The sequence below is a fragment of the Anas platyrhynchos genome, chromosome 5, assembly GCF_047663525.1.
Source record: "Anas platyrhynchos isolate ZD024472 breed Pekin duck chromosome 5, IASCAAS_PekinDuck_T2T, whole genome shotgun sequence".
Classification (NCBI taxonomy): Eukaryota; Metazoa; Chordata; class Aves; order Anseriformes; family Anatidae; genus Anas; species Anas platyrhynchos.
This window is the reverse complement of record NC_092591.1, coordinates 43,976,093-43,999,358: the sequence shown is the minus strand read 5'-3', so window position 1 is coordinate 43,999,358 and position 23,266 is coordinate 43,976,093. Positions and strand designations below refer to the sequence as shown.

Below are 23,266 nucleotides of genomic sequence, written 5' to 3'. Positions count from 1 at the left end.
CATTTTCCTGTTATACAGCCTGAACTGCCCCTGTCCCAGCTCTAAGCCATTCCCTCGGGTCCTGTCACTGCCCCCAGAGAGCAGAGCTCAGTACCTGCCCCTCTGCTCCCCTTGCGAGGGAGCTGCAGGCCGCCATGAGGCCTCCCCTCAGCCTGCTCTGCTCTGGGCTGAACAAACCAAGGGGCCTCAGCTGCTCCTCATATACCTGCCCCTCTAGACCCTTCACTATCTTTGTAGCCCTCCTTTGGACACTCTCTTAACAGTTTTATGTCCTTCTTATACTGTGTCACCCAAAACTGCACACAGTACTTGAGGTGAGACTGCACCAACACATAGCAGAGCAGGATGATCGCCTCCTTTGACCAGCTGGAAATGCTGTGCCCGATGCACTCCAGGCATGCTTGGCCCTCCTGGCTGCTAGGACACTCTGATGTTCTGCTTGCTGTCGACCAGAGCCCCCAGATCCCTTTCTGTGGGGCTGATTGTCAGCATTTCATCCCCCAGACTGCATGTATAACCAGGGTTGCGCCTTCCCAAGTGCACTTATCATCTCCCAATCCGCCTGAACAAACACTAGCCAGTAGTTATAAATGTTCTGTTTTGCTTGAATAGATTATGTTTTGTTTTATGTTTGAAAGTTATATTTAAATGTCAGTAATACTTGCCTTGCATAAAATATTTTGTAGAGCCCTTAATTGCAGGTTGTGGGTGATGCTGGATGACACTTTGTGAGGTATTTGATTAAGATGCAAACAACCAGTCACAATATATTTTCAGCAGTAAGATGAATCTTGTTTTTTAAAGGGCAGAACAGTGTCAGGCCTTACAGAGAAGTGATCTTACATGCCTTATTCAGGATCCAAGCACATATATTAGTTTTTCTAAAGAGAAATACTTCTGAAATAGAATACTTATTTTAAAGGTGGGCAGGGGATGTTCCTTTAAGAAATGATATTTTCTATTTGGTTTATTATGAAAATCTTAAAGATTTTATAATTAAACAGAAGTAAGCAAGCAACTGAATCTATTAAAAAAAAATGGAAGTGCTTTACTCAGGTAGACTGTAGTCAGATTATTATAAAGTAAAAACTAAGCAAGTCAGAAAACTGATTGTAGGAGTGCCCTTGTCCATTTCAGTACAGCATGAATCAGGTTTGCATCAGCCATCCAGGAAGACTCAGATGAGGGAGCAGTCAGTGGATGCAATGGAAAAAAATTCTCAAGCACCTCAAAGTCAACAAAAAGAGTACATTAGATGATGTACTTTATTTGAAGAAACATTCTGTCCCCTCATATTACTTGAGTAGCATGTTAATTCTGCTAAAAGTTCATGGAGAAGTTAATTAAAAAGTAATAATAATAATAATAAGAAAAAAAGCAGAGGATTTGTTATTCTTTTGCTAATCTTTAATGAGGCAAAGAGCTTCAGATTTTGGAAAAAAATGGGAACACAGCCATGAATTGTCATTGATAATCGACTATCATTTACAGTTCACTCTAAATCCCTTTCACCTAATAACCAGTCTATCATATTTTCTTTTCTTTGATACTGATGCTCTGAACATCATTCAGAACTAAGACAGCTAAGACTCTCAAAATTTTTACAGATATAGAGTCAAAGCTTCACACACCAAAAAGGAAGCTGGTGTCATTTTTTAAAAAATACATTTTTTAAAAGTCTTTAGGGTTTAATTGTGACAATAAAGATGCTAATTTTGGCTTCTCAGACAATAGTAGATCATCCTTCAGTGCACTCTGGAAGTCCTTTGTTTTCAAAAGATCCAGACAGGAAAAAATGGAAACAGGGTGAATGTTCCATTCCCATGTGTAAGTGGTGTTGTACCCTTAGGGAGGAGTACATCATTGTTCTGGTGCTGCACAAAGGCCTTTGAATTACATATGAATGAAGATCCCAGTTCCAGGATCCAGATCCTGTTACAATTGTGTTGTTTTGAAACACTTTTTCTTTTTTCAAATGATTTAGATGCTAATATAGGAATTTCAGCATGCAAGATTAGTTCTGGAGTCTGACAAAAGTGGAAGAAAGATGGTGATGGCCCCAGTGAACTCTCTTAAGTATTTCACTTAAGCAAAAGGCAGGAAGATATCAGGGAATTATGATTCCCCCCTCTCTCTCTCTCTCTCTTTTGGTTTGTCAAAATTAGGGAGGGAAAGGCCTATGCAATGCTATCATGAAGGTTGTGGATGAATGTAAGGAAAATACCAGATGAACTAATACTAGTCAAGGAATCATTATTCACTAGTGGCATGCGAATATGTTTCTTGATTTTCATATTTGTTACTGATGATTCCTTTGGTATTTACAGAGAAAGGAAATTTGACCTGTAACCTCTTTACTATTTCTGCTCAAGCACTAAGATGAGGTTGCATTCTCAGCTCTCAAATGCCTAAATTACCTGAATTCTTGATTGTTTTAATTATTATAATATCTGAGTTCAGCTGTGCTACCCTGAGATAAGCATTCTGTGTTTAATTTGCTGTCGTTCTACTCTGTAGAGGGAGACCTTCTTCGAAGAACACAAATAAGTTTGGTTGAGATGTTATAAGTGTTATCTTGTTGTCGAAATTTAGAGCTGACACTCACTAACACAATCCTTGGTTGTCCAGACTTTTCACATTTTGCAAATTGCCTAAGGCCTTAACGTTGGCTTGACAAAAAATTAAAAATAACAGGACAGTATTTATTTTCTTGAATCCATTATTTTCTTGTACCTCTATCAAGAGAGTACTGCCTTTATTCTTTTCAAATAAGCAAATATTTACAAATAAAAAAATATTATAAAATTGATAGTTTTAAAATTTAAACTTGGACAATTATTCCTATTAAAATGTCTGTTCTTCTGTTGGGCATGTTTCCTTTTTCTAACATAGGATTGTAATAGGAGTAGAAAGTTCTGATGTATAGCTGTAAGCACACTGTATTAGAACTGTGCACAAGGGACTATGTCTGGGTTGTAATTTAAAAAGCAAAATATAAAAGTTCAGTACTGGTCTTTTTAATACATTAAATAAAGCTGTGTTTCTTACAGATCTCTTTGCTGCATCACTTGCTACAAAAAGTATAGTATTTTTTGAAATTCTGCATTTACTGTGTTGATCTACATCTTATTTATGACGAGTCAGAAAAGAAGTGCAGCTGGAACTCATAGCGAAACACAAACTACTATCAAACTACTTTTACCAAATGATTATTCAAGAAAGGATTTCCCAATTGACTGATCTCTTGCTATTTTGCAGTTGGCTCATGTATGAAGATCTGAAGTAATTCTGTATCTCCATTACTTTAAAATTTGGAAGAGGACTTCCATGATTTCTTTGGGTGATCATGCCTGATAAGTACCCTATGAAATTCCAGCATTTTTTAACTGTTTAGCTACCAAGTCCCTCCCAGTTCTCTACCAAGTTATTTTTAAATGCTGTCATTCCACAGGCATTGATAAAGACAGCATGCAGAATACCACTTCGGGAAGAAATAATCGAACATATGGAATGGCTTGGGAAAGAGAGTACCAGTAACATTTCATTTCATATGGCTTTATGGAGTGCCAGTCACTATCAGTTTGTTCTTGGGTTGAACAAAGATATCCAAGGAGAAAGATGGCCTCTCTCATCATGGTTCTCTGTGGTTTGAAGGCTGACCAGAGCAGCTGGGGAGACAAATGCTCTTTTCCACATTCTTGCTGTGGCCTAATACTAGCCAAATTTTCCCTTGCCTCAGTTTCCCAAGCTATACTGTATGAAAAATGCTGTTGATTTTCTTTTCAAGATATTTTGAGCACCATTCTTGGAAGAGATGTTGGCATTGCTACTAATTGAGTTCCTTTAGAATATAATTTAAACTCTTCAGCATAGGTTTTGAACCTGATTTGCTTCAATACTATAAAAAGCCTAAAAGATTTTCATAAACCAATCAAGTGGATTGCTGTTGTTACCTGTTGTTGTTTCTTGAAGTGTAACAAATTAGAATCAAAGCTTGGAATATAGTTCCCTATGGAAGCATAGCTGTAAGTGAAAATTATGGAAAATCACCACTAGATGGAGTTAATGATTTTCTAAATTATTCTTCCAGCTTTAGATATAATAGAGTTGTAAAATGATTATGATCACTGAGTTGTTAAGTGGAATATGATAATTTAAGTAGCTCACCTGTATCTTCTTATAATTGCATTATCTGTTCTTCTTTAGGCTTTACAATTCTCTGATTTTTTTCACTTCATCTAAAAATATTTTTATAATTTGATTCAGAATTACAATATTTTAATAGATTTCTTTATCAGACTTGAAACATCCTGTATCAATGCTCAAATTCCCTATTCAGGTCTCTAAGTTGTTTTTATGATTCTCTTCAATTTTGTCATTTAAAGAGTGAGTTCAATTCTAGTGGTTTCATCCTTTTTAGTAATTATAAATTGATAAATAAGTTGAATTATCATATTTTTTATATTTATTTCACGTTTAAGTAAAAATAGTGTTATGCATTGTTCTGAAAAACAACTTGAAAATCAACAACAATGATGAAATTCCAGTTGTTATAAGTAAACCACGAGAAATATACAAACACAAATATTCTTGCCTCAGGATCTGCGAAGTTCATCTTTGGACTATTTTCATTTCAAGTGTCATCATAAGTTAAATTCTATTTTTTTTTCATGATACATTACTTAGAATAGTCTGTCTCATTCTCTTCCTAGCCATCCATTTTTATACCATTAAATAAAATTTGTTCTTACCGAAGAATTGTCTAGATGTGGCAGCTTTTTTTTTTTTTTTTTTTTTTTGCCATGGACCATTACTAACATGTCACTTCCGAAGTTGTGCAGGATGTACAACCATTCTCAACTTCTCCGTTTTTGCCTTGCAGTCAGACACATTATGATAGTCCTTTGTAACAAACAAAAAAGGGAGACAATATTTCCCTTTAATGACATTGCTGTTCATGAACTACAAATACCAGACAGATTTTTAGTGATTTGTTGAAGAAACCCACTTCATTTTTGGCAAAACAAACATGTGACAGTACTTAAAAGAGGAAATCTTTCACTATTTAGTGAATATAATCACTAGTTCACAGCTCTTCCAATACTAGATCTTTTCTAAGTCAGTATTGTTTTTTGTTTCTTCAAGAAACAAAGATACAAGAAAGAAAAATCTAATCTTAAGCTTAATGTTTCTGTTACTAGGCACATTAGTTAATGCTTTCAGGTTATTACTTTTGCTCAGCTTCTTAGAACATTAATTGATACTAATAAAGGAATTATTAATGATGCTGAAAATACAAGATAATTTCAGATATGCATACTACATAGTGGAAAAAAAAACACAGAAAGATGCACATAATTTGATTACAGGAAAAAGGATGAGAAAAGCATAGCTCTAAAATCTGTTGTTGTCTGGAACTATATAAAATGATAACTATTTAGACACCAGATGACATGCATTTTATTTTTAATTATCCCCAGGAAGAAGAGATAATGAAAATAACTGAAGAGATTTTTATGAATCCATTAGTCTCTTACTTTTCTTCATCTTGTGTTTAGTGAAAAATATAACCAAACCTGATGAAGAAGAAAAGAGAAACAGATTATTTTTTTTTTTTTGAGCCCAAAGTCTGTGCTTTGTTGTGAATCCAATATCTGAACTCTATTATTCCTGTATAATATGACTGTAGAACTCAAGCAGTCATATTCAAGCTTACCTATAGATAACTTATCTATTCAGGTTGCTGAAAGCCATACTGAGAATTTTTCTAAATTCTGCTAATTACTTTTGGTCAAGTATTGTCCAAAGCACAATTATTTTGCAGGCTAAATTCATGCTCTTTTAATCAACTACTGCTGCAGGTCCATAGGTTGAAAAAATACACAGTACAATTACTTTCGTACATAATGATGTAGCTAAGACTTTAATAGTTTGTGGTGTCTTTTCACATCTAAACAAGTAAATGGGTTTACGCAACAATTGTGTTGAGTAAAGGTCATACACTAACAAATGAAATGGAATAAGCAATTTGTATATAAGCTTAATTTTTTAAAGTTTACAAAGATTATTTTTAAACCATAAGTAGGCTCAGAGTTAGCTATATTGTGTATCTGATGATATAGTCATCTCAGAATAGTTTGTTTCACTATCCAATTAATTTCAGAATTTTACCATATGGATTTGATGTGTTTGCTTTATGCATTCATAGCTGTTATCAAGAACTTTAATGGCTTACTAACCCCCACCTATGAATAAAGCTTTTTCCTTTGTAAAATGGAAGGATGTGGCAGAATAGAAGCAAGAAGAGTTTTTACACCTCCTCTTGTCAGTCTGAATGATTCACTAGTCATGGTAGGCTGTATGCTCTATATCAATACAATTAAATAATCAGTACCTGTAAGTTAAATCACTTCTCACACCCACTAGTAAAAATATGACAATAAAGCTATTCCCATTATAGTTTTCTTTTTTCATTGAAAGTAATTACATATAGTTTAGGGACTACAGCTACAAGACATAAAAAGATACCTAAAACTTTTTCTCCGTAGGTAATAAACTAAACAGAAAAAAAAAAAAAAGAAAAAAAAAAAGATATATTTCTGCAGAAGTACAGCATGTTATTTTTACAGGGACAAGACACTGAGACATGGTAAAGTATCTTTTGTTTATTTAATTATAGACCCTATAAATGTCATTAGGATCCTAGACAAATGGTATTTTTGACTTGAGAATTAACTGCATGATGTAGTAGTTATAAAATGGATGTTTTATTTTTATTTTTTTATTTTTTAAGTGAAACATTTGTTTGACACTTAAACTATTTCAATAGAAAGAAGATACTTATTCTTACTATGAATTGCATGGAATGGACTGCAGACTTTATATACAGAGGTTTGTACATAACTTAATTTGGTATTAATCTGTGAAGGTTATGCAAGTTATTTTTATTTTAGAATATAATGCAATGCCATTTTAGAATGCATGATAGATCTTCAATATTGATAGAGCCATAGAAAGAGGGTGAGGCTTTTGGGGCAGACAGTATGTGAGCCAACCACCTTGAATCCATAATGTCTTTTGAGATTCCTTTAAAGGCCAAGTCATTCATGTATGCAGAGAAGGTCTTCTAACTAAATCTTTTTCAACATGCCCTTAAGTCCTTCTAAATGCTTAAGCTCCTCTGACGTAGCATGCAAAAAGTGATACACTGAAGAGGCCTTCATTACTCTAACATGTACAGTGGAGTGACCTCTGGAGAAGGTCAGTGCAGGGATGGTAGAAATGAATGGACAACAAAGACAATGATGAGAATTTCTGTTCATACCTAGCACAATAGATACTTGGAGTTGTTCCATTGTTTTCTCTGCTGTGTTTTTCACCTCTACGTCCAGACTGACAATAAGGCAGCTACATACATGTCCTACATGATCTGGACAGGGTGCCAGATAACCCCATCTAGGCTCACTTTTCCCAGGAAAGTTGGACCTGATGGTCTTTAGAGATCCCTTTCTACCCGAGCTGTTCTATGATTCTGTGATCTGCACTGACATAACAAATTAGGATAAAATATGTTGCGATGAGCAGACTTGCAAGAAATTGGAAGGTGACCTGGGATGCCACAGAGAAGGCTGTTACCATGACTGAAAGCTTCTTCAGAATTTTTCTTCTTTTATATGTAGGGAGAAAGGTGCTTCTCCCAAATTTGATGCTGATGGTTAAGCTACCCTTTGACATATCATGGGAGAAGGAAAGGAAAAAGAGATCTGTTCAGTTCATCAGCCGTTACCTTGCAGAGTAGCTTAACATGTTTAAATTGTACTTGAAACACGTGCATGTAAGCCAGACTAATAAAATATCTTGGATTGGGTAGAGTCTTGTAGATTTAGATGTGAGAGATTATTAAAACAGGTTATTTGGAAATGTCGGCTAGATTTATTGAAGCAAATGCTTCAAAGAGTTATGGGTAAGAGGGGCATGCTGCCTTTTGAAGCCATGGGCTGGAGGAGGATATGAGTTGCAGCTGTGCTAACCAGTTCAGGTCATCCAACGGCAAGGCTTGACAGACCCGCTTTTAGTTCTGAGCATAGATGTTTCTTCCATTTGTGAAAATACAACATTCTGCACTGGCACATTCTCTCTAGCAGGTGTTTTACAGCTCTGGAAGCATGGATAGTCCAGGGCATTAGTCCTGAAAACACAGATCAGGCAAGATAACTGACCGTTATTAGTGAATTTTGTGAATGCAGTATTACAAACGGGGCAACTGGCAGCAAATATCTGTTTCCTTTGTGTAGGCAGATCTCTATTTCCTGGAGTGGCTTAAATTGAACTTTAGTCTTGGGACAGTTTTTTAAACATTTGTTGTGATTTTTCCCGTATTAGGTGTGAGCCACATTTACATCAAGATGTGACTCATATCAATAATTAGATCCTTCCTCACACAACTTATAGAGCGCTCTGCTTATAATAAATAAGTCAACCATTTCCTTTCCGAGATGGAAAAAGTACTGTGAGTAATTCTGCCATGCAACTTGTGATTGATATACAGGTTTTTGAAATAATTCATATTTATTTATTTGTCAGGTATTTCTCCTAATGCTTGCCAAAACTGGTATGGCCTTATCTGTTTGAAACACATTTTGTATATTATCTCTTTGCCTTTTATTTATTCAACAGTTAATATAAAGAGAATGATACAAATTAAGTTTTTAGCTGGAGTGCTGACTGACTAGCTCTCAAAGAGAAAGAAATCAGTGGTATTATATATGATTTTAAGATCCGCAGCACTGGTGATATTTATGAACACATGGTAGGTGTGCATAAATGAGTATGTTTGTGTGCATGTAAAGTGGCATTTTATTGAAGAATCTGAGGTGGGTTGTCATGGAGATTAAAAGCTTTGAAATGCAATTCATGGGTACTAGTTGTGTTTGCTGGGCATAAGGATATATGTTCTACTACTTTGAAACTTTCATTGTAAAAACAGTTATACTTTTATCTTTATTACAAAGGCTATTCTAGCAGGCTAAGTAAGCAGGGACATAATAAAGACATCTAACTTAAGGGAAACAAACTTTGTGATATGTTTTAGATTAACATTACAATTTTACTTTCCAAACCATTAAGATGTTTATTTTTTACTGTGTAGTGTTTCAGGCTATTTGTAAGATGACAGAAAATTGTCAACTTTCTGACCTCCTACCAAGAAAAAAAGAAAGTTCTGATCACTGGTAAATGAAAAGGTTTGATTTAGTTGAAAATAATACAGAAATGAAAACATCAAAGATGTTTTGCTAGGAGTTGCTTTTAAATTATTATATAAATTTTCAGCTTTCTGTATACAAAAAGCTAGGTAATTTCTGATGCTTTTTTTCCTTAAATAATGAGAATAAAAACTTATTGACAAGTTTACCTTTGAAGAGCATTGTTTTCTGTATGAGGTCATTGATGTTTTGCAGTTAGTATGGTTGTTTTTCTAACCAATAAATCAATGAAAATGCTGCAACAAATGCTGCATACGTACACAACATCACACATACTCTGAATGAGTAATACAGTTTTCATAACAGACTTGAAGTGATGATTATTAACTAGAATTATATATATTTATATTTAAACTGACACTACAGAATTCTTCTGAGTCTTGACAGATATGTGGAATATTTAAATGGAGTAATTGTAGTTACCAGACCTCCTGGGATTAACCTGCTGGAAAGAAAGTGACATTTTGCAAAGAGAAAAATGAATTTATAATGTGGAAAAAAGCTAAAAACGAGGTTATGGCTTGCCTGTTTATAACCATTCAGGAGGAAAATATGTTTACATGGAGTCACTAATATGCTGTAGTGATATACTTCACTTACACTTAATTATAGAGGTGCTTTGAAAATAACTTATTGGGTTCTATGTTTTCTGAAATAGAATAAGCCATACTGAAAAGAAACTTAACAGCTATTTTATTTTTGGTATGTTCATGTTTAGGAGTTGATTCTGTGTTATTTATGTTTTCATGAGGAATAACTCTAGTAAATTCAATGTGCTCTATGCCAACATGGAAAAAATATATCCCAAAGGGAACAATACCAACTTCTCTGTGGCACAAACTAATTTTTGATAAATCCCACCCTTTCACCTTTTCTCTCAGGCTCACTCAGATTTTCAATTAGTTTCTTCAATGGCAAACACTGCCTGCTGACACTTTCCTCTATTGAGTTGAATAAAATCACAGAATCACCAAATAATTCAGGTTGGAAGAGACCTCCTGAGATCATCTAGCCCCACTCAAAGTAACACTGACTTAAATAGGTTACTTAGAACCTTATCTGATTGAGTTTTGGGTGGTGGTGGTGCTACAACTTCTCTGGGAAACCTGTTCCACTGTTTGACTATGATACAGATATTTTTCCTAACACCTAATTGGAATTTACCACATTGCATTTTGTGTCCACCACCTCTTACCCTATTTTTGTAGGTAGCTGAAGACAGCAACAAGATCTACCCTTTGCTTATTCTTCTTAAGACTGAATGAACCTATTTCTTTAAGCCTCTTGTTGTACATCATGTGGCCTGGTGCTGGCTGGTACAGCCAGCCAGTGTCCATGGAGATTTTGGTTGATTGCTAAGAACAGAACTAGAAAAACTCAGGATTAATGGAAAGAGGTTGTTTCAGAAGAAGGAAGTGACTAAGCAGGAGAGAGATCAACAGTTCCTTTGGGATTTGCAGAGACCCTAGCATCAAGTACATAATGCCATCCATGAGCTGGCAGGTTTTGCTGGATGTTAGCCCTTGCAGATCATTTCTCAATAGAATCTTGTGCAGAATACTACTCTATGGGATGGGAATCTTTTCAGTAACTTCTGTACTGTTGAGGAGTGGATAGAGAGCCAGCTCTCCACTATAACCATACCCACAGTGGACTTGTTGACCCCAAACTAGTTGCTTGCTGGACTGTAAAAGTAGGTGGGGTAGTAAAGCCAGAAGGTAATGACAACTCTCTCCTCCACCCAGATGGACTTCCTGAAGATGGGATCTGATGCTAATGCATCATAGCCTTGGGCAGATCTTTGATGATCACTCTATATCTGAAGTAATATATTTGCCATTATTCCTCCTTTTAATGTGCACCATACATCTAAACCAAAAGCTGCTGTCAACCCTGGGAAAATGGGTGAAAGAGGCAGCTGAGGAGATGTCCTAGGTCAATGCTGACAACCTGAAATGGTAACGATTTTGTCTCCACCATGGAGTTTCTGGAACAGCATTTGTTCTGCCGTCTTGCCCCTGACAAGAAACAGTCTCCCTTGTCCTGTTATGGAAAATAAGACAGAACCTTAAAAAGCCAGTGCAATGCTAGGTGATGTGATGCCTTCTCCCTCTTTTCCTGCTCTCCCAGTTGAGAGAAATGGTAACTGGAGCTGCCAGTTAGTGTGCATGTACCCAATTATGCAGACAGATCTCAGCGCCAGACATTGTGGTGTCGGTCCCGTAGAGAATCCTGTTGTGTTTTAAATAACAAACTCATCTGGAAAGGTGCAACCATGACATCTCTTGGAGAACTTTTGCAGAACTCTAGAATGAAAGTAAGGCAATAAAATGAGGCATCTGTAGGAAAAATAGAGCTGGAAAAGGCCTTTATAAATTGTTGTCATTTTGGCAGATGTTTTCCAACATCCAACTAAAACTGACTGCAAACAATGAAGATTGATAAGATGACCCTATGAACATCATATACAAACACTGCAGTATCTTTATTCAGTCTTTCTTCCTGCAACTGAAGCATGTTACTTCCTGTCCTTTCAGTCATGAGGTCAGGATAGTCACAGATCTTCTGGGGCACACTTTCTGATATTGCAAGACTTTGATCATTTTTCTTTTTTCTTTTTTTAAACTAGACAACTTCTGTTCTTTTAGTCTTGACTGATGTTCTAAGACTCTCTGACTTCCTATAGATAAAACCAGAATTCTCTATGGCTTTTTATAGGCTCCTTAAAATTGGAGACAGCATTCCAGGTGAGATATTCCTAAAGTTTAGGAGAATGGAAGAAATATTCAATGTGTCTTACAGCTTATACAGCTTATATTCAATGTGTCTTACATCAGTTTATGCATCCTAACATGATGATTGCCTTTTATGCAGCCAGACAATTTGTTCACAGCTGTTCCATTTGTGATTTACTGTGTTACAAACAATCCAGTGTAAGATTGTCTACTGCTTGCATGATACTTAATCTCCAAACCATACTTTGTGTCCTGTTTGCCATAGTATGTTAATACACATGCTGAGATAGGCAGTGTTTGCAAACGATCTATACAGTCTTATGATTCTGATGATTTCGGGAGTTAGGAGCATTTTATACAGTGCTTCCTAGAAGATCTATTTATTTTATAGAAAAGCAATCATTATCTTTATATGGGCTAAAAGGAAAACTAAGCCATAAGAACCTATGAAACAACAATTTAAGAAAAAACTTTACATTTATGGGTACCAAATTGATCTAAATTTATGATCTGTGTAAGAGGATAATTTACAGCATAAACGAGCAATGGTGTATGAAAACTATATCTTCCTATGTTACAGAATTTTCAGTTTATCATGACTTTTACATTAAATACAATAATGCATTTTTTATTAATTTAATATTTATGTAATTTGTTGTTACCATCCTCCAATCAATCAGGAGACTGAGTTATTTTCATCTTCTAAATGCCCTAGACTAATAAATTGATAATGTGTGACTAAAATGAGCTGAAACTCACACATGACCCTCCTTTTTCTGTTAAATGCCATTTAGGACCTAAAAGCTGAAGTTACTATAATTGCTTTTCCTGTAACTGTGGTTATTAGTTAACTTTAAATGTTATTATTGGGAATAAAAATGATGTTTCTCCTTTTAACTGCAAAGATCTCTTCTATTTTTTCCCACAGCACAGTCATTTCAGCCCTTACTGCAAGCTATGCTTGCTGAGAAATAGCACCTTCAGCTATGCTCTTTGGTATCTTTCTCCCCTCGCACCAGCAGCAAATGGGGATTTTACAAAATGTATCTCTACTGTAAATCACTGCAATGAACCATGCAACCTTTTAATTAAATATAAGCATTTTTTTTTTTTTTTTGCAAAACATTTGGCCAAATATTTCTTGAGGGTACTGTGATTCCAATTACAGAATGATTTCTCCTTACCTTAGAAATAACCACAGTAAATAAAAAGTAAACCAAGAAACAACGGCAACAAATACATGCCAAGTGCCCTTTAAAATGTTTGATTCTGTACTTGCACTATCTTCTGTCTTCATCAGGGTAGTGTCAGCACCTTGTAGTTGTGCATTAAGCTAAGTGTATAATGAGTGGTTCACTCTCTTTCTTAGTTTCTCCTCAGGGGAAGAATTAAATGTAGAGTCATATATCCTGTTTTGGTGGAGTTTTATTTTTTAATTTTTTTAGAAGATTTATTCAGAATGTGCCTTAACTGCAGAAAGTTGTCAGAATGAAGGACTCAAGAGACAGAGAATTACAGAGCAGAACATTATTACGTATCCTAGTAACTATTCTTTTAATCCTGTTTCAGCCTATACAACCACAAAAGGGCATAAGAAGGAATAAAGACCTATTTTCTTTATTTCATGAAGCTGCTTTTAATTCTGCAAAGCAAAGTAAGCATTGCAATGCTTAAATGTTGAGAGCTCTGCTGAGTGGGGTCTTCTCACCTGAGTGGAGCAAGGCAAGTATTGCAATCCCACTTGCAAACTGTCCTTTTCTTTTCAGGAGCAACACATGTTAGGACCAAGTCATTTTGGAAGATATAGGTCTTTGCTATTCAAGGAGAATGCACTAACTAGCAAACAACAGGTTTCAGGTTGTATTTTTCAGTTCCTCTTGTTTGAGGCCACTTTGCATAGATAATAACTTTTCATTGGAGATGATTAGTTGGGCAAATACGGTAGTCAACAGATTGAAGACTGTGGATAGCTCTGCAAAATGTCTGACTGCCCAATACCTATTGATTAAAGAAGTTTTACTAAGATTTCTGTTGTCTTCTGTATTTTGTCTTCTTCCATATTTTTTTCTTTTGATTGTCACTGTGAAAGAAAGGTAACATTCTAGCAAAATGAGATAAAATCTTCAGATAAAACTTAATAGATGTCTCCTCTTCCCATGTTTTACTGAATATTGGAGAATAAAAAGACAAGGAAGAGAGGAAAATATTTGCCTAATATGAAAGAGAGAGTTGCAAAATGAGCATTCAACTTGAAGAGAATGTCAGGGAACAACAGTACCTTATACTGCACTCTAAAAAATTGTAAAAAGTACAAAGGTTCGTAACATATTGTAAAGAAAATTCTTTAGAAATTGCTCTGTTATCTTGGAGGTAACAGACACACCATATGCTGTGTCTGGCAGTTGCTATGGCAACTACTTTTAAAATTTAACATGGGGAAACTATTGCCTAAAATCTCTATGACTTGGGGCCAAATTTTGTGTGATGCTGAGCACCAAGGAAAAGTAAAAAAGACATAAAGCAAACCTTAAAATATCTTTCTTGTTCACTTTTGGAATTTTACCTCAAAATACTTATTCTTGTTTGTTTCAGAAAATTCCCAGCCTGGACTCCTGAGGATTTTGAAAAAAGAATAAATGGGTACGGTGTCTTGGCTTTTTCTGACCAGAGGCTGATTGCAATTAAATTTAATACAGTGCAAACTATTTACAGTGAAAAACAGGAAAAACTGAAATGTTCATTAAGGCATTTTGTGTATAAACTGTGATATTTATCTGGATGTTGTCATTTTGCCACTGGTTTATGTGCTTGGAAGTTCTTGTCTAAAAGTCAAAGGACAATAAGATTATTGAAGGAAATAGATGGGAAGATAATGCATCTAAATAATCTGCCAGACTACTAGAAACTGTCATATACAGTTTTGTTTCTTTGGAAAAAGTAGTTTCAAGTTTTGAATTATGCTTGTACTATCCCACCAGCAGTCTGCATAATGCACTTCTGAGGGAAAAGAGGCTCAAAATATGAAATAAGGATGTTTCTACTGAAAAAACTAATACAAATAAAAGTGAAAAGATTTTATCTTCCTTTAAGGTCTATTAGGCCATGGTACAGTGAATGCTGTTACAAATAAATGCAGTACCATGGTAACTGGGTTTCTGTGACCAAGCTGCATCATCAGGTTTACCTTATCCCACATATCTTTTACCATGTTTCCTAGAGGAGTCTGCAAAGGTAGAACGCAATTTAGTGAGAATGCAATTGTCATGTATTCTAACTCTTAAAAAAACTATCTCTATAATGTGGCCTGGAGTCATTCGGTAATGGGTTTAACCAAAATTCTCTGAAATTGGATGGATTCTGTCTGTAGACTTCATCAGGCTTTGCTTCAGGCACCGCTCATGTTGTTGAGCTTTTATTGATAAACATCAGATTAATCATTACCAAAAATGGCTCACGTTTTGAGCACACATCATGTAACACCATCTTTTTAAAAATAAATGTGTTTTTTAAAGACCTATATAGAAGCAAACAAACAAACAAAACACAACTTAGATTATATTAGATCCTTGAAATAAAGTTTCAATTGGTCTCAAGGGGATTTATTTCATGCCATTAGGTCACAGAGTGTTGAGTACTTTCTGTAAGTTCCTCCTCCAAAAGACTGTATCTTGAGAGCTATTATATTATGATTCTCTCTCTCACAAGCTGCCACAAAATTGTCAGTCTGTTTATTCACCAGAGAAAGAATTTAAACTTCAAACCTAGTGTAGATACTAGTTCATTCAGTGCTCTTGGAGTGGGTTAGATTTTTTTACATTGTAAATCTAACACGTATTTTTAAATACACCCTGTTCAACTACATCTTTCTGTCTTTCTCCCTTCTTTGCCCACTACTCATTGATGAAAGCACCTTAATTTAACTTCTTGCAAAATTCTTTGATGGACAGAAGCAATGTAAAAGGTTAAACTGACCTGCAAATAATGAGCTACGGGTTTTGAAAGTGACAAATACATTCCTTATCTGAGAAATTCTTAATATGTAGGGATCAGAAATTAGTAGCAGATGTTGGAAGAAAGCGAGGAAAAGGCTTTCTTTTTCTGTCACAAATCCTGTTTAAGTTTTGGGCCAAAAATTGTAAAAGGGCCAGAACTGCACAGAAGGAGGCTGGATTTAGTCTGGCAGAACCAGATGTTAAAATCACAGCTGGTTTCTGGACCTACTAACAAAATGCTTTTTAGCACATTTTGTTCTTTGCCTCTGCTTCCTCTCCAGGGATATGGTGAACAGCTCCATCTCCTCTTTTTTTTTGGGTCCACTCAGATCTGGACCTGAAAGTCCCTGCTATTTCTGTGAGAAAGACACTCCTTGCTGACTTTTTGTTCCCAACCCCGTCTTCTATCTCTGTCCCTGCGTTGTCTGGCTTTCTCTATAGAAATGTGTGGAATTTCTGTAGAAATTTGCTCAGCAGCTAATTTCTGAAGGGGTTATACACAATTTTTCCACGGATCTGGCAATTCTGCATGCTACGTTAAAGTATTTGCTTGCAAATGCCGACCTGCTGCTGAGTATACATTAAGGCACTGATGTTCACAGTATAGCTGATAGCTGGTGGAAACGAAATAATCTGTATTGACACATTTGGAAGTTTCACATCTTTTTCCACTTAACATGCTAACGTGATAATTGCTAGACTGATGATTTTTCCAGTGACACGTCTCCTTTTGTCAATATTTAGACCTGTGTATAGAAAGCTTATCTATCACACCTGGCTAATTTTCACTTAATTTAAAAATAAATGGAACATGTTTAGTTTGCAGGGTTAGCAGAACAAAAAGAGGTTTTTATAAACATTTTTCTTGAAACATTCTTTGAAGGATAGGAAAAGATAATGACAAAAGGATACAGAATGTAGCTCAAATGAAGCCAGATTCCATAAAACAGTCAATTATTTTAATGCCTAAATAAACCTAATTGAATATTGAAGTTGAGACTTCATTTTGCTTACCATTTAATGCAAATGAAAGCAAAATATAATGGGAAATAAAAATAGCAATAACTACCCAATAAAATCACTTAGCAGCACAGCCTGTGAGGCAGACAAAATTTCAGCTAAGCGATTGTGTGTATCACTGGGCATTTGTTCATAGGGTTTAAATACTGAATCCCAGGGCTTTATTATCTAAACAATTCATTCAGTTCTGTCATAGTGTTTGTTTGCTGATTAGGTAAGAGTTTGTCAGTGAAAGAACATAGGCAGTAGTATTTTGAGTACCCCAAAGGAACTGAAAAACTGTATTAACCTTAGTTTTGTTAAACTTCAGTGCTACTTGCAGGATTTGCAATGAGTGTGACCACACAGATCTGCAAGAATAGGTATCATGGCCTTTGAATGAATCATCTAACCACTACTTTCAAAGGTTGAAATATATATATATATTTTGTATTAAATACAACATTTCATCTACATGCAACTGTAATTCCTGTCACAGTTCAGTGTTTCCATTCATGTCTTGCAAATGTGCTACATCTATTGGGGTCGAGGGTTTATTCTCTTATCTTTAATGGTAGCACTTATTTTGAGATGAATTATATTCACCTACTTAAAGCTTTTATTCTATAACTGTAGTTAGATATTTTTGCTTTATTGTGGTAAACATGGATATTCCACTCACATGGTAGAGAATTCAGTCGTGGTCAGCTTTGACTTAGCCTCAATGGTTATGAAATCTTACATGTAATCCCACTGTTTCACAAGGTTTTCAGTGTTATACGTATGATGTGTCATAATGTTTTGAGATCACTGAGTTAGCTACATTTTTTTTTTTCTCCCAACCTTTTTCTTCAGATAATGAAAAGCCACTTTTAGGTTCTGCTTTTGGGCACTTTTGTCTCCCAATCTAAGGGATAGCTAGTAAATGTGGCATAAATATGCCACTGTGAATTTGCAACATGCACCTATACATAAAAGAGGCATAGTTCATACTTTCTTCAACCAGGCCATCATTATTATTAGTCTTTTTTTTAATGCTAATTTGTTTTCAATATCACAAACATATAATCTGTAAACAACTTTTGTCTATTCCATTTTTATGAGATCCAAGCTTTTTCTCTGCTTGATCACGGTCATCATGACAGCTTTGTTGTCAAGCTACATGCTTATTAATGTATCTTCAGTTTGTTTTGCAATACATGGTGCAACTTGTCCTGAAACTTGGAAATGACTGCTTTCACTGCATATCTGACACAGTGCTTCTATGCTGAAAACCTCCTCGCTGTATTGTAGTTGTTTCCCTGTGTCTTGGAAACCAATCTGATCTTTGCCATTTGACTATAATCCAATTCTGTTGTAATGCTCCTTTATTATTTTTATTTAACACATATTATTTCATATACCATTTCTCAGTAAATGGTTTTAATTTACCCTTCAAAGAGTTGCAGTTACTTATGAGATGTCTCAGATAACTTGTTTTTGATCAGGCATTCTGTATGTAACTTTTACTGGCTATTCAGCTCCATATACTTCACCATTTTTGTGCAAGCCTTAAAAATCAGAAATGTGGTTAAGTGGAAAGAAAATGTGCTTTGCAATCAATAGTCTTGATAGAAATATTCTGAATTATTCTGTCTTGAAAGTATTGCAAAGGACTCTGCAAGTCTCTTTGATGCTGCTGAAGGATTATGTTGTAGCTTCCTACACCCTGCAGACACAGCTGAGTATCTGATTTCCTGAGTGGTAGTGCTTTTTTTCAACAAAAATCTGGAAATATTGCCTTCATTTCTTTCAATTCTCTGCCAGGCTCCCATCCAGACTAAGAGATTCAGATGGCTTGTATTTGGCAGAAAAAAGAAAATTCCCCCAGTCCCATAAATTAGAAGTGTTGGAACATCTGCAGAATGCCAGTTAACTTAAAAAGCCGCGGTTACAACTGGTTTGTACCCTTTTACCTGACACTTCCAATAAACTTCTGGAACAATGAAACTAAACTGCAGCCTATGAATCCAACAGGATCAACTTTCAGATTTTATCACAGCCCTGTGAAACAAGGTGCATTTCTATGTCTTTCAGCTATTAGTATTATGTGCATAGATGAGAGGCTGAGGATTTGTTTTAATAGAAATATAAATTCCTAAGTTTCACGTCTCTAGAAAAAAATAACATATTTAGATTTTCACAAGAGTTTTTCAAATGAAAATTAAATTCAACTATAAAATGTGTTATTAAATAAATATTTATAGAATTTTGATCCAAAGGCCAAGGACAGTGAATGTTGTATGATGCTTGAATGCTTGTGGTTGATAATGCTGTAAAGCAGGGACCAGTTTTGCCAAATCCATGCCACTTTTGGAACCACCAGAATTCTGCATGGTTCTTCTGTAGGTATATTTGCACAGAAGGAGAACATTAGGACTCTGGTAGGGAAATGCATAAAAGCAACAGGGGCTTGCTTTGCCTTAAGACTGGACAGTGTTATAATCACCCTCCACAGCTTTGGGAAACAAGACTCTTGGTTTTGCATTTAAATCTGTTTGGCAATATGCACTATGTCTCCCAGCCACTTGGCTATTTGTAGAATTTGCTGTATTCAGGGGGTTTGAAATACTTTAAAACAAATTGAGCTGAATGGGGATCTTAAACCATTTCCTGATTGGTGTGTCTTCTAGCCCCTAATGTGCCTTTCTAGGTCTTAGTTATTTCCTTTTCATAAAAAAATAATTGCTCTTAAAAATGTCTGGTTGGATTTCTTTTGTAAAGAGAGCTGAACTGAGGAGCTGTGGGCAGATTAACTGGACTGCTTCGTTTAGTAGGCTCTCTGAGCTTTGAAGAATGCTTCAAAAGTATGGAATAAAGCTCTTTTTCTTCCTATTTTTACATGGGCTAACAACTTCCCAGTCTTTTAATTTGCTGTCCTGTTGCATTAGAGTTCATTATCTTTGTGTTACAGTTTAGTAATTCTGTCTGAGTTTCTATCCTTTCTCTCTTCTGAGTCCCTGCTGAAAATTGCAATACAAGTAACACAGCAGAAGCTTGTATACAGACAGAAGATATAATGAGAATAGCACTTCTCGTGGGAATTAAATGCTGCATCACAGTTTCATTTGCAAATATCTGCAATGGAAAAGCATGTTTAAAAGTGCGTTCAGATTTACTGTTTGGAGTCTCTTCTCTTCTGTACTATGCTTGCACTGTTCACATTATAAAACAAGGGATGCAGTTTGAAGTTGGTTGAGGGATAGATATGTAAATTTGGAGGAAAACAAAGTCAGAAAACAGTTTCAAGGTACAGTAAAGATAAGAGTGACTTTAAACCTAAAACTGAATTCAAAAAGCAATTTGCAAATACAGTTTAATAATATCTTTAATTTAGAAGTGAGAAATTCAAAGAACAAAGACTTCAAGTGACTCGAACTTGTCCAATGCTTTTTGGTCAGATGGTGGTAAACTACAGGTCTTCAGAAAACAATTCCTATACTATTTTATGATATCAGAAGATATTAGAAGATTCTAAGTGAGATCATCATGTTGGCTTTGAACACACAGATCATGTTGAGTGGAAAATCTGAGCAGTGATGCCCCAATCCAGATGAAGTTTTTTGCAACACAATAAAAGGTGGAGAGAATATGTATGGATAGTTCATATGTGGAACTGCTAATTCAGTTAAATGACTACCTGATGTCATAACTAAATGCATTTAGAGAGTTACTGACTGAAAAGGAAAAAAGAAAAAGGATATACAGCGTGGAACAAAATACAGTGGCTCTTGTATGACATGTGTTCCCTGTGACCTTCAAAGTATCTTCCATCAAATCTTTTGCTTTTTTAATATGAAATGAGAAAAACTTAAAATGTCAACATAGGTATTTTTTCTTTTAATGACAAAAGATGCAAAACTTCCAGAAAGGTAATCTTGACTTTCAAAGAGATCTTGTCAGCTCTGTTGATGTCAGTATCAAAAGAAGTTAATAATTATCTGAAGAAAACACAGTTCTCTTAGTAACTTTTTTTCTCATACAAAATTTCTCAGGTTAATCACAGAAGCAGATCTGCAGGGGTATACTGTGCACCTTTACTTTTGCAGCACACTGTCTAAATGCTAGCAAGATTCTTACAGGCAATTACAGCATTATACCTTCTCTGGCATGACTAAATCTATGTTTGATAGGTTGCAAGGAGAAAAACTTAGTAGTTATCTTAAACATATATTTCTTGTACAGTATAATTACCAAAGGAGTGGGTTGCCTTTTTGCTATGTATAGGTCACATGTTTGGCCACGTTGTGTATCATTTAAAGGAGACCATAGCAGCTGTTGAAGGTGAACAAGTAACCTGTGGAAAATTGTGAGTGAATTTCACTGCTATACAATTAGTTTTTACTTGAGAGAAATAAAGCTCAGCATTACTATTAAGTGTCATAAACATTTCAGTCAGGATAGGCTATATTCTGTGGGGTACTGGTACTGACTTTGATCTGTGCCCACTTCTAAAAGACTACTAGCTTCACTAAATTTGTGAAGCTTCCAGAGGACTTCCCAACAAGAGAAATGAATGGCCATCAAGGTCAGTTCTGAAAATCATCTAGGTGATGAAAGAAATAAAAATGCCTTACTGCAAATGAAGCAATGATTATTCTTTTTTTTTTTTTTTTTTTTTTTTCTATAAGGAGGAAATGAAATTCTAATACAGTAGTTCCCTCTGGATGCTCTTTAAAATTTCCTTCAGAATGCAACAGGATAATCCTGCCTACCACCTCCTTTGGTTGGGATTGTGCACAATGATTCAGACAATGACATCTTTGATTCTGCTCAACAGGAATTATCAGCAGAATAGTACACAGCAACATTTATTCATTTATTTATTATGTTTCATTTTACAGAAATTTTTGGGTTTTAGAGCTTAAAAAGGCCTTTTGCCTATTATGTTTCTTTCAAAGCTATACCCATGAAAAGTAAAAGTAGCTTGGGAATGCTATAAATTCAAATTTTTTCACATACTAATTTGTTCTCCTTTGGATTTTTCATAAAGACAAATCAGGCAACACATTTCTGTCCCTTAGTTTCCTCAGCTGGAAAAGGAGGGGAAAAAAAGACGCTGTGCTAACTCCCACATATATTGGGAGGATAAATGCATTGGATAGACTTGAACGGAAAGCTTTACTGAGGATATTTACAATAACCTTTATTTTGCCTGGCCTCTCATCAAAAGAAACACAGGGTTAATTCTGGAAGCTAATTCTTGGAACTATGCTGTTGTATAAATCTAACCTTGGTATTATTCAGTGCTATGTTCTAAAAAACACCACACTTTTTTCTTTTTTCTTTCTTTTTTTTTTTTTTTTCCAAATAGTACTGCACCATAATTACAATTGCCGTAGAGGCAGGAGCTAAGCAATTAAATTCTCCATAGGTGTCGCATGTAATTGTTCCTAGCGAATCAGAAGATTAAACATGGCAACAATGCACAGCACAAGATAGCCTAAACTCAGTTTTTCCTGCAGAACTGCAAATAGTAGCAAATCAAAAGGCTGTTCTCCTTAATTACCACTGTATGAGGCATCAAGCTAAAAGCAGGCTCACTCTGTAATGTTTTCTATACAACTACAGTATGTACATACAATGCAAGCCTTTATGCACCACCTAATAGACAATATTATACACACAATTATTGCTAACTTTCATTTTACAGGGAGAAATCACTGGTGAGCCTAGGACATTGGCCTCTCAGCTTCCCCAGCAAGCAATGTGTTGACTAAACTAAGGGAACAGTTTTACTTCCTGAAGCCAGTAGAGACTATTTATACTTAAACACATTTCTTCACAACTTACAGCATGTTGTATTAGGTGAGAGTCTGTGAGCTGGATGGGCTGTACTCTCTGCGAGGTTTGCAAGCTGGAGCTTGTGGAGCACTTCACCAAGTTTACACATTTTTTCTCTCTCTTTATTCAGAAATCAGCTACCCTGCTGATCAGAAGTCCGTTTGGGACTTGAACTCAAGTCACCAGAATTCAAAGAGCTGAAACAAACAAAAATGATGTCGGTTTTCAGGAATAATGGACATTCTTGTACATTAATGTAACGTAAGGAACCAATCAATAAATATATATTTTTTGCTCTGAGCCAACATAAGCATTGGTGCAAGCTGAAATATGTCATCCGCTTTTGCCAGGATTATATATAGTTTCACGTCATTATTTCTTTAATCAGCTTTTCAAGTGCTGTAAGGCAGCAAGCTATCCCAGTAATGAGTTTCTTCCTATTGTAGGTTAACTG

General features: G+C 35.4%; 1 long non-coding RNA gene across 2 annotated transcripts in view; it reads right to left on the bottom strand.

The window, feature by feature from the left end:
- Positions 1-20,342: 20,342 nt before the first annotated feature.
- LOC106017429 (uncharacterized) overlaps positions 20,343-23,266 on the bottom strand; it is a 149,918-nt gene continuing 146,994 nt past the window's right edge. For both annotated transcript variants that reach the window (XR_011809752.1, XR_005265866.2), the window contains exon 6: positions 20,343-23,009. This is a non-coding gene — a long non-coding RNA (uncharacterized lncRNA). The remainder of the gene's footprint in view (positions 23,010-23,266) is intronic.